We start from the raw sequence: 9,551 nt of genomic DNA on the forward strand, positions 1-9,551 counted from the left end.
TAACTGTGGCATGGAGCCGTGGTTTGACTACTAGTTTTGGAAATGAGAAAGGAAAAAAATCCATGAGTAGAAGATCAGAATCTGCTAAAGAATCACGCATTTCAATTCCAGCCACAGCAGCTGTGCATCCTGTTGCATTTTTATTGAGTTAGAAGTCCTTCTCAGTCACCTTAGGCCAGCCGAAGTTGCTGAGTTTCAGTGAAATGATAAGTAACAATTGCCCTTGAGATTTTATCAAAAGCAAGATTCCTCTAAGCTTAAAATACCTCACTTCAATCTGCCCGAGCTGTTAATGTGGGTGGGATTTGTGTAGATCCCCGCTTTGCTAAGACCCAGTATGTTTGTTATTTGACTCAGGCAGTTCAAGGTCATTTTAGTGATGCCTGTTACACAATGTTTGGGGTGTGAATTACAAAACCTTCCCAATGTTCTCAAAGACCTGAGGAGTTGCCTAAAGACTCTAAAAGTTTGGGAAAAATAGTTATTTCACTGTTTTAAAAAAACACAAGTGCTTGATCTGGACCTTGCAGGCAGAACAGCTGTACTCGTGGGCATTAATTGGCTGATGGTGGCATACCTCATGAAGCCCTTTTGATCTGTGTGAGATTTGAGAGCATGAAAGGCCTGAAATACTAATAACATGAACTCTGGTTGAACCCATAAACAGCTCTCTGACATGCAGTTGATACATTAACAACTTGCAAAATGGGTCTATATTTAATCTTACTGGTACGCTTGCCTTTGGGCCCGTGAGAAATCTGTTTAAATGCAGATAAAGTCTGATAAGAGGTTAGGGTTCACAAACCGGCTGGAATCAACATCCCGCCACTCTGAGTCCGGACAAAGCCAATCCCTTACTTAACTAAAGCAAACACCAGGAAGATTAAGTGCATCTTGTTAAGCTAGCGCGGTTTGTAGAGCTTTTAACAGAAATTCCCCCTCCCATCCAATAGGAGGAAAAGAGAACAAAAAAACACAGTAACAGACGGAGCCAGCAGACACTACACACTGCTCTCCCTCTACTCTACTTTTTGATATATGGCTATGCAGTAAAAAATCTTCCTCACTCCCCCTCAGGAGAGGTTTCAGTTGCACTAATTGAATGCATTGCTTTTAGCATAGGGACACAAAATCTAATTTTTATTCTAATTCTGTGGTTTCTTGCTGCTTGTAAATAAACTATTGATGTGACATGCAGAAGGAGATGACTCATCTTTTGTATCAACGGTGTGATTTGCTTCACAGGCACCCAAAATAAATGCTCCAATGCAGCATTGCAGCCAGCCGGTTTACCAACCTCTGCTTGAACCTTATAACCTTCCCAGCAGGGCTGCTGCTGCTGTGTGCTTGTCCTCTTTAAAGGAGCGACACTACAAACACATCAGTGTGTGGACTTTGGAGCAACCCACCAAAGTCCAAATCCTACTTTTCCTCACTGCATTTTTCACATCAAATTCTTGCAGTTAGCTCAGTCAGCCTCTTACTGCACAGTCAATAAGAAGCTACAGTGCCACAAAATGTAAATTTTTATGTTTTTGCATAGGTTTCTTGATTTACTTCTTTCTTTATGCTCCTTTCACTGGCTTAAGGCTCTGTTGGAAATGCCTTGCATGTCTGTGCAACAACCAAGACTTTGCAACAATATGAATTAAACTCTGACAGTTGAAGGGGTTAAACGCTGCCAAGTGTTAAGACAATACGCCCACACAGCCCTAAAAAAGATTACGAACTGTTCCTTTTTATTGGTTTAGCAACATTTCCGCTATGTTACACCTGTTCAGCTGCTCATTAAAGCAAATAGCTAATCAGCTAATCACATGGCAGCAACTCAGGTATTCAGACATAGTCAAGATGACCTGCTGAAGTTTAAACCGAGCATCGGAACAGGAAGAAAGTTCACATAAGTGACTCTGAACGTGGCGTGGTTGTTGGTGCCAGACAGGCTGGTCTGTGCATTTCAAAAACCGCTGATCTGCAGGGATTTTTGCACACAACAGAGAATGGTCTATGTAAAAATGTCTACAGGAGAGTGGTCAGACCTCTATGAGCCTGATAGGAAGACGATGGTAACTCAAATAACCACTTATTACAACCAAGGTATGTAGATGAATGTACAACACATTAAACTTTGAAGTAGATGGGTTCCAGCAAAACACTACGCAAGAACAGGAAACACTTGCATGGTTCCACCAAAACTGGTGAAATAAAATATTGGAAAGAAGTTGCCCGGTTTGATAAGTCACAATTTTTCCAGCAACACGGTGGGGTAAGAATTTCAGATAGAGAAGAAGAAGGTATGGATCCATCGTGCCTTGCATCAACGTTTCAGCCTGCAGGCGCCTTACTGCCACCAGAGCATCGTTCAAATGCTGCAGCATACCTGAGAGTTGCTTTCGACCATCCCTTTATAACCACAGTTTAACGGTCTTCTGATGGCTTCTGATAATGGACAATGTCACAAAACTGTCTGTCTTTTCTCAAATCATCTCAAATAATTAGTGCAATACTTATTTACTTGGTATCAATCTGATACCAAGTAAATACAGGGGCAGTGATGCTGATACCATTACTTTTACAGATAGTTTTAACTTATAAAAGCAGCATATGTAGGGAAGAGCACTGTGTTGTGATTTATGAATTGAATCATCATCAATTGGCAACTTCCTTACACATTTTAATGACCTCTAAATCACTGTGATTTTTACTTTCCACAATATTAAGTGGAGAAAAGAGCAGAATAAAGACAGTATTCATCTTCTGAGGTAAGTCATTAGGATATCCTCAATCTTTCAGCTTTTCATGTACTTTGGAACAAAGTTTTATGGAGACCTGAAATGGAAATGTTCCTGCCTCTAAAGCCCTTTAGAGGCAGCCTTAATGGGACAAAGGCTAGAAATAAAATTGACTTCACAGTCAACATAAAGAGGTTCAGGCATTTTTTTCATTTCCAAAATAATTTATTTAACTCAACTGAGTGGGCTACATCCTGAACTTAGAGGACAGAAACAAAGTATCAATCTTATTGTTCTAGCATTGAACCAATATCAGCTTTGATACCGAACACCACAGATGTGGTGGAAAGGGAGAGTTACATTACTGATGTGCAGCTAACAAATCTGCAGCAATAGAGTGATGCTATCATGTCAAAATCTCTGAGGCATGCTTCCAGCACCTTCTTGAATCTATGCTACAAAGAATTAAGGTTCTGAAGTCAAAAGGAGGCTTAATCCCATGCTAGCAAGGCTAAAAACGTGTCCGGTGAGAGCATACTGTTATAGAGACAGACGTTTTTGTCTTACCTCTACCTTTATGTCATAGTAAGACATTTCAAAACACTGAAAAGCATTTTAAGAAAATACTAAAATGACTTGTTATTTTAAAAAAGAAGACGCTTAACATGCTTTAATCAAAACAATGACAACACGTGCATTTGGACCAATTACGTTGGACAAAGCCATTGTTTCACTCCTTAATAAACATGATTCCTGAGATCAACATAATGTTGTGATGGTAGCTGCACACCGTGGAGAGCCATCTGGTTGAGTGCAGTCTTTTTCCAACCCTTGGTGGATTCCTTTGTTGCACTGTGAAATGAATACAGTAACTGCCACAATGAGAAATTGACCTTCCCTTTAATCTAGACAGAGGCCCCCTTAACAAGTTGAAATAGTGCAAACCCAATTAGGGAATTGATTGCTTGCTTTCATTTCCCTCATTTGCATCAGGGTCATATAGGGAAGATAAATTAATGCCTGGTCTTTTGTCCACACTGTCGTTGCTGCTTGAGAACTATTTATTGCTAAGAAATGAGCAGGGGGGAAAGTCTTTTGTCTCCCCTTGACAAACTCGTCGGTGATAATCTTCAGTTAAACACCAAAAGAAGGAAAGACCTGCTGAAGCCTGAAGTTCCTCACAAGTTTTAATGTTGGGACAATTTGATGGATCATTTAAAGGACAATATGAGCCTTTGTGATTGTTTTAAAAGCTTATCCACAACCATTAATCACGAGACTATTCAAAAGAGGTTTATAGGTAGCAGAGGCTTAAAGAGAACCCTTTCTTTCTGCCACAAAAACAACACATTCGTCCATTTTTTCCACTCTCTTCTACTTCTTTTGTCTGTCTTTTGCACTCGGCTTCTAGCCCATTAGCGCCCATAAATTATGTAAACCTTTGGATAAGGCTTTAATTTAAAAAAGGCAGCTATTTCCTAAAGCAGCAGGGCCACTGTAGATTTTACACTTGCACACACAAAAGTAAAGAATGCGTTTGTTTGTTTTGCTGTGGCTTAATGCACATTCGGTACCCTGTTAGTATTAATAGCTACAGCAGGTAAGTCTATGTTGGACTGAATCAAAATAAACTATAGAGCTTTGCCCTGTGGTAGGTTACTGTTGTAGTAAAGGTGGCTGACTCTATAGGTTTTGGACACCAGTGGAGCTGAATGTTATAGAGACAACTGTTGCTTTTCTGCTTTTTCATGGGAACTCTTCGCCATAAGAGAAATTTAAACCTTATCTGACATCATGTGCATATTATCTGTAGGCTTATTTGTGGTTCCCAGAGGTTCAAAAAGTTGAATAGGAGACAGACCCTTTAGCACCTTCTTTACTTTTGAAGTGAGGCTTCAAACTTTCCTTTTTGATACAGTTAGAGCTGAATCGGGGAATTGTAACAATCCCTCAGTTATGCTATGACACGCTCAGGATCCTGGGAGTCTCCCCATGATACACTGACGACTTCCTCTTTTCACTCTCAATGTGTTTATATCTTACTAACCTTTGTCTTCTCTCCCTCCCATAGTTTGTTTTGTCCATCTTTGGTTTCCTTTTTTCTCTTCTTTTTCCCCTCACCACCCCACCCAAGTCTGGTGCTACCGGAGGGCTCTTGATAGAGGGGTGCCAAGCGCTCACTTATGGGGGGGAACATGTGATTCTGGAGGTTTTCTCTCTAATATTGTAGTCTTTACCTTCCAATGTAAAACACCTTGATGTGACTGTCGTTGTGAGCCCTTCTTGCTGTGAGGCAACAGTGCTAAGCACGTTGTAATGAGTTTGTTCTATCTGAATAAAAGCTAATTGGAATTCCTTTTTTTCAGGAATTGCCTGGATTGTTAGAAAAAGCCTCTAACAGTGTCTCTAATGTCTCTAAATGATATCCAGTAATATGGAGCTTCTAACGCATGCTGATAATGGGTAATATAAAAAAAACTGTAACACGGCTTTTATAACACCCAAGTTTTTATGTTTCTGCATTCACATCTGTAATGCCCACTCCTGTTTTATTCATCTAAATAAATTATTCAAGTGTGCAGGCTTCTTTGTGTATATGTGCATAATCTGTATGTTTACACACACACACATGCAGACTACAGGCTGCCAGGGAGGATAATGCCACTGACTTCCTTTGTTGTCCCCTGCTGATAAATGACAGTTTAAAGGTTGAATCTCACATCTCTCTCATCCCTTCCAGACGTGCGCAGGCACAAATTCTGAGCTCGTCACTGTGTTTTGGTCTTTGTCGATGTGATCGATCGAGAGATGGCAGGTATGGGGAGCGTGGCGGCATTAATACGATTAGAGACTTGTAAACAAAGAAGGCCGCCGGGTTTTTCAAGGCCCCGCCGCTCACAGCGTGATGTAAAGCTGGGCATGCCTTCACCTGCGATCCCTTCAAGTATTTACGTGACTTAACAGGGGCAGAAATATGTGGCTTCTGTGGAATCATTCAAACATGCAGTCGGGTTGTATTTCATCCAGCAATCGACCTGCATATCCGGAGGTAGCATGTTCAAGGCCATGAAAAATGTCACGGCCTGTAAATCCTCCCATTGTGGCCTGAAGGAGTTTGACTGCCAATAATTGATGCCCACTTCCATACATCACCAGTTCTCAGACTGTAAAACACGAACGCTTCAAGTCTCACACGGACCTCGTCCAGTGGCTGTCTCCTGTTTTTTGTCAAAAACCAGAGATTAACGTGTACAACGGCGAGCAAAATAACGTCACCATTCATTTGCGGGTTATTCCTCGGACAGTGATTTATAACAGGAGACACTTGTAATAAAATGTAGCCCTCCAGGTTCCTATTTTTCCTTTTTTTTAACCAAACTGCATGCATCCTGTGCAAATGAAACCTGTTTCCTTTAATATAGATAATCCTGAGTGGCATGTCAGATCAGTTAAAGGCTTTCATTAAAGAGAGCTGGTGTTTATAAAACCTGCACAGAACAGTAATTTCCTTCTGATGTTTTTCTCACTCATTCCTCTAAGACATCAATCCAGCCAAACCTATCCCGCCACCACACTAAGCTTTATTGTTTAAACACCTTGTGCGAGCAAGAAAAGTCAAACAAGGCAATTTGCTGTGTAATGTTTACCGCCCAGTTAAGAAGCACTGAGGAGGCTTGTTTATCTCTCTTTTGGTTGTAGAGCCTGTGTAGCAACCAGGATGTCTGGGACGATTTAAGACTTCCTCCTGCCCGCCTGCTCGCTTTGCCTGGTTGAAAATGCTGCAGAGGTTCCATCTATTCCTCCCGTTGTAATGAACCTCCCTGGGGGCCCCGGGCGCACCATGTGAAGACGCCTTAGTACCAGAGCGATTCATTACCTTGGAAATGTGAGCTTTTGTTCCGTTTTCAGCAGAGCCCCATTAATCTTGGGCTGCCTCCTGGCATGCAGGCCAGGTACTGCTTAGGTAATTACAGTTAATCATCATTCAGACGTGCACATGGACCATGGATCCTCAGCGGACTCAGCGAAGGAGCACGTGTCACCCCCCCCCCCCTCGCTCCGTTGTTTACCTCTAACTGTAACCCTGCATCTCAGCTCCTTCTGTAACCAAATCGCCAGAGTTTTGATAATTGTGTCCAGTAAGATTTGGTTTTGCGCAACACTAAACATCCCAATCTCCGCTTTCCCACCCCCCACCTCAAACATATACGCTACCCAGCTGTCACTGCTGCACAGTTACCGAAGCCTACTGTTCACCTGCCGTTTGTGATTGTGATTAATGGACAGATTACAAGAAGGATGATTTTTCAGGATCAACAAGCAGAAAGAGGCCATCTGTATTTTGGCTTCCTGCAGCCGAAGGACGTGCAGACGACTTCATCACTCAACATTATCGCTGTTTCTGAAAACTGCAAGAACCGTGGTAGATAAAATGTGCTTTTATGTAGGGTGGGAGGCTGATATGTATATTACTCAAAAAGCTGATTTGCACATAATCCAGCTGGCCATTGGATTCAAACCCAGGATATGTTATCAGTTTCTCTGATGACTATGATGATCATCACATCAAAATTTGTCCAACACTTTGGTATTTGATCATACACTTGGCCATTATTAGAAACATCTTTGGGTCATGGTCTAATTGTTTGGTTGCTTAAATGTTTTCACTTCGATTTAAATGCGTAAGGAAGGTGAAATTTTAATCATTAATCCTGTTTATGCGACTTGATCTTGATGATGAAAGATTCATTCATCACATCACAAAACAGCTAATAGGTTTCCTGTGCTGCTGTGAGTCATTTGCTACAAGTAAGTGTTGCATTTTTGCAAAAGTTTACTATTTTATTATTTTTACAACGACAAAAAAACACTTTATATGGTGCTCATTCCCAAAAGAATATCCATTCAAAGGCTTAAAAAAAACCCTCTGAAGAGTCTTTATGAGCTCACTGTCACATATTCCTCTAAAGAGCAGCCACAAACTCTCAGGGTATTGATTAACATTTTAGATGTGAGCTAAGAAGAGAAGCAGTGTGCGCTGTTCTGCCAGTAAAACATGCCCCAAATGGTTTGTTGTTTGAAATTTGAATGAAGATTGACTTGGCGATTAAAAGGCTTCAGCAGCAGAATGAGATTGTTCTATAGACTGGCTGACCTCCTTCAAGGCAACAAAAACAAGCCTAGACTAATTCATAGAAGACGGTGATGTTGTTTGCTTTGCTTGATTGAAAATGTTTTTAAAAAGTAAACAAACATATGAGCAAAAAAAAAATCCCCAAAGAAACAACAAACAAAAATACCAACCCCACCCTTTCAAGATTACAATGATCACAAAGTAGGCTGAGGACATTCAGGTCCCGTCTGCTGGAAATGAGAAATGAAAGAGGGCAGGGCCCCGTTGTAAGATGTCAAAGGAGACGGGGAAAAAAGCTTTTGTCAGGGTTGTTTCACACCTGTTGGGTTCTGTGTATCGTATGCAAAGGAGGAAGACGCTGAAGATTTCCTAACAGTGTGTGTCTCCCATAGAGATACAAACCTTGTTGGATCCGGGTCAGATCAGATAGCGCAGAAGGACAACAATTTGGCAGACAATGCCATTGAAAGGTAAGTATTCTAAACATCTTTTTTGTCTAGGTGCTGAGTCCAAACTCTGTTTGATATCAGCCACTGTCCCTTTAAACCTTCTTGTTCATAACAGTAAAAAGCCAAAGAAATGGCTCTTAGCCAGGCACAAAGATACTGATACTCGAGATGCACCGATTATATCAGAATAACAATTTGGCTTAAACATTTCCCCCCCTTGTGCTTGCAAACAAAAGTCTTTATGAAGTCTTTCAGCTATTCATTTAGTCATAGCCAGATTAATGTGTCAGATAAATACTGGTCGCTGACATCCATGAATGCTCCAAGTACCCACTGCACTAAATGAAATGCTCTTTCATTTCCTCTTCACCAGGGATGTCAAACCCATTTTTGATCTAAAGTGTGCCGGACCAGTGAAACTACATGATATCCATCCATGATAACCATTCACACTCTTCTTCACAAATGAGAATTACTGTGTTTGTGTAGTGAACTCACTGCAAAATCAAATTTCTATAGGTCAAAAGTGTCATTTAATTGTTTAACTATTACTTAATTACTGTGGTAATTAGTGGTATGTCTTTATCAAACATGCAACACTTTTGAAAATAAAATGAGAAGTTTAAAATCTATGCACTCCAAATCTGTCTATGTGAGCAGGATTGGAGTCTTTGCTGGGCTAATTCCAGCCCCCGGGCCTTTTGTTTGACACCCTGCTCTACACCCTTATGAGCTTACTAAATTCATTATAAGTCATTATTCCAGAGTTTCAAAATGTTCCCAATAAAGTGTTTAATTCTGTATGAGCAACACAGTAAATAACTGGACACCATATTTGTGCCCCATTCCTAAACTTGGTTTAAAAAACTATGCTTTAAAAAAACTCTTAAGGGGCTTCCTGCTTTTGGGTGTTTTGTGGGATTTATTCAGCGGGAATGATAAGGAATAACACGAGCCCATATCAGTAAAAATGTGAAGTATATAGAATAAGAATAACATAGAATAAAGACTTTATCTTTGGTATTAGTTAGAGCGATGATTATGTAACGCTGTTTCAGCTTCTTTGACAGATTTCAGGATTGAACGTTACAGGAAGGACAAGTTAAGATAACACCTTTCTCAGTGAGGCCTCGCCGGCTGTTTACCTTTGTGTCCTCGCCCCTGCCGCCTACAACCGCGAGACACCTGTCCCTTTGTGTGGCACTTTACACACACGGTGTGCACACATATCCACTG

The sequence above is a fragment of the Neolamprologus multifasciatus genome, chromosome 19 (genome assembly GCF_963576455.1).
Source record: "Neolamprologus multifasciatus chromosome 19, fNeoMul1.2, whole genome shotgun sequence".
NCBI lineage: Eukaryota > Metazoa > Chordata > Actinopteri > Cichliformes > Cichlidae > Neolamprologus > Neolamprologus multifasciatus.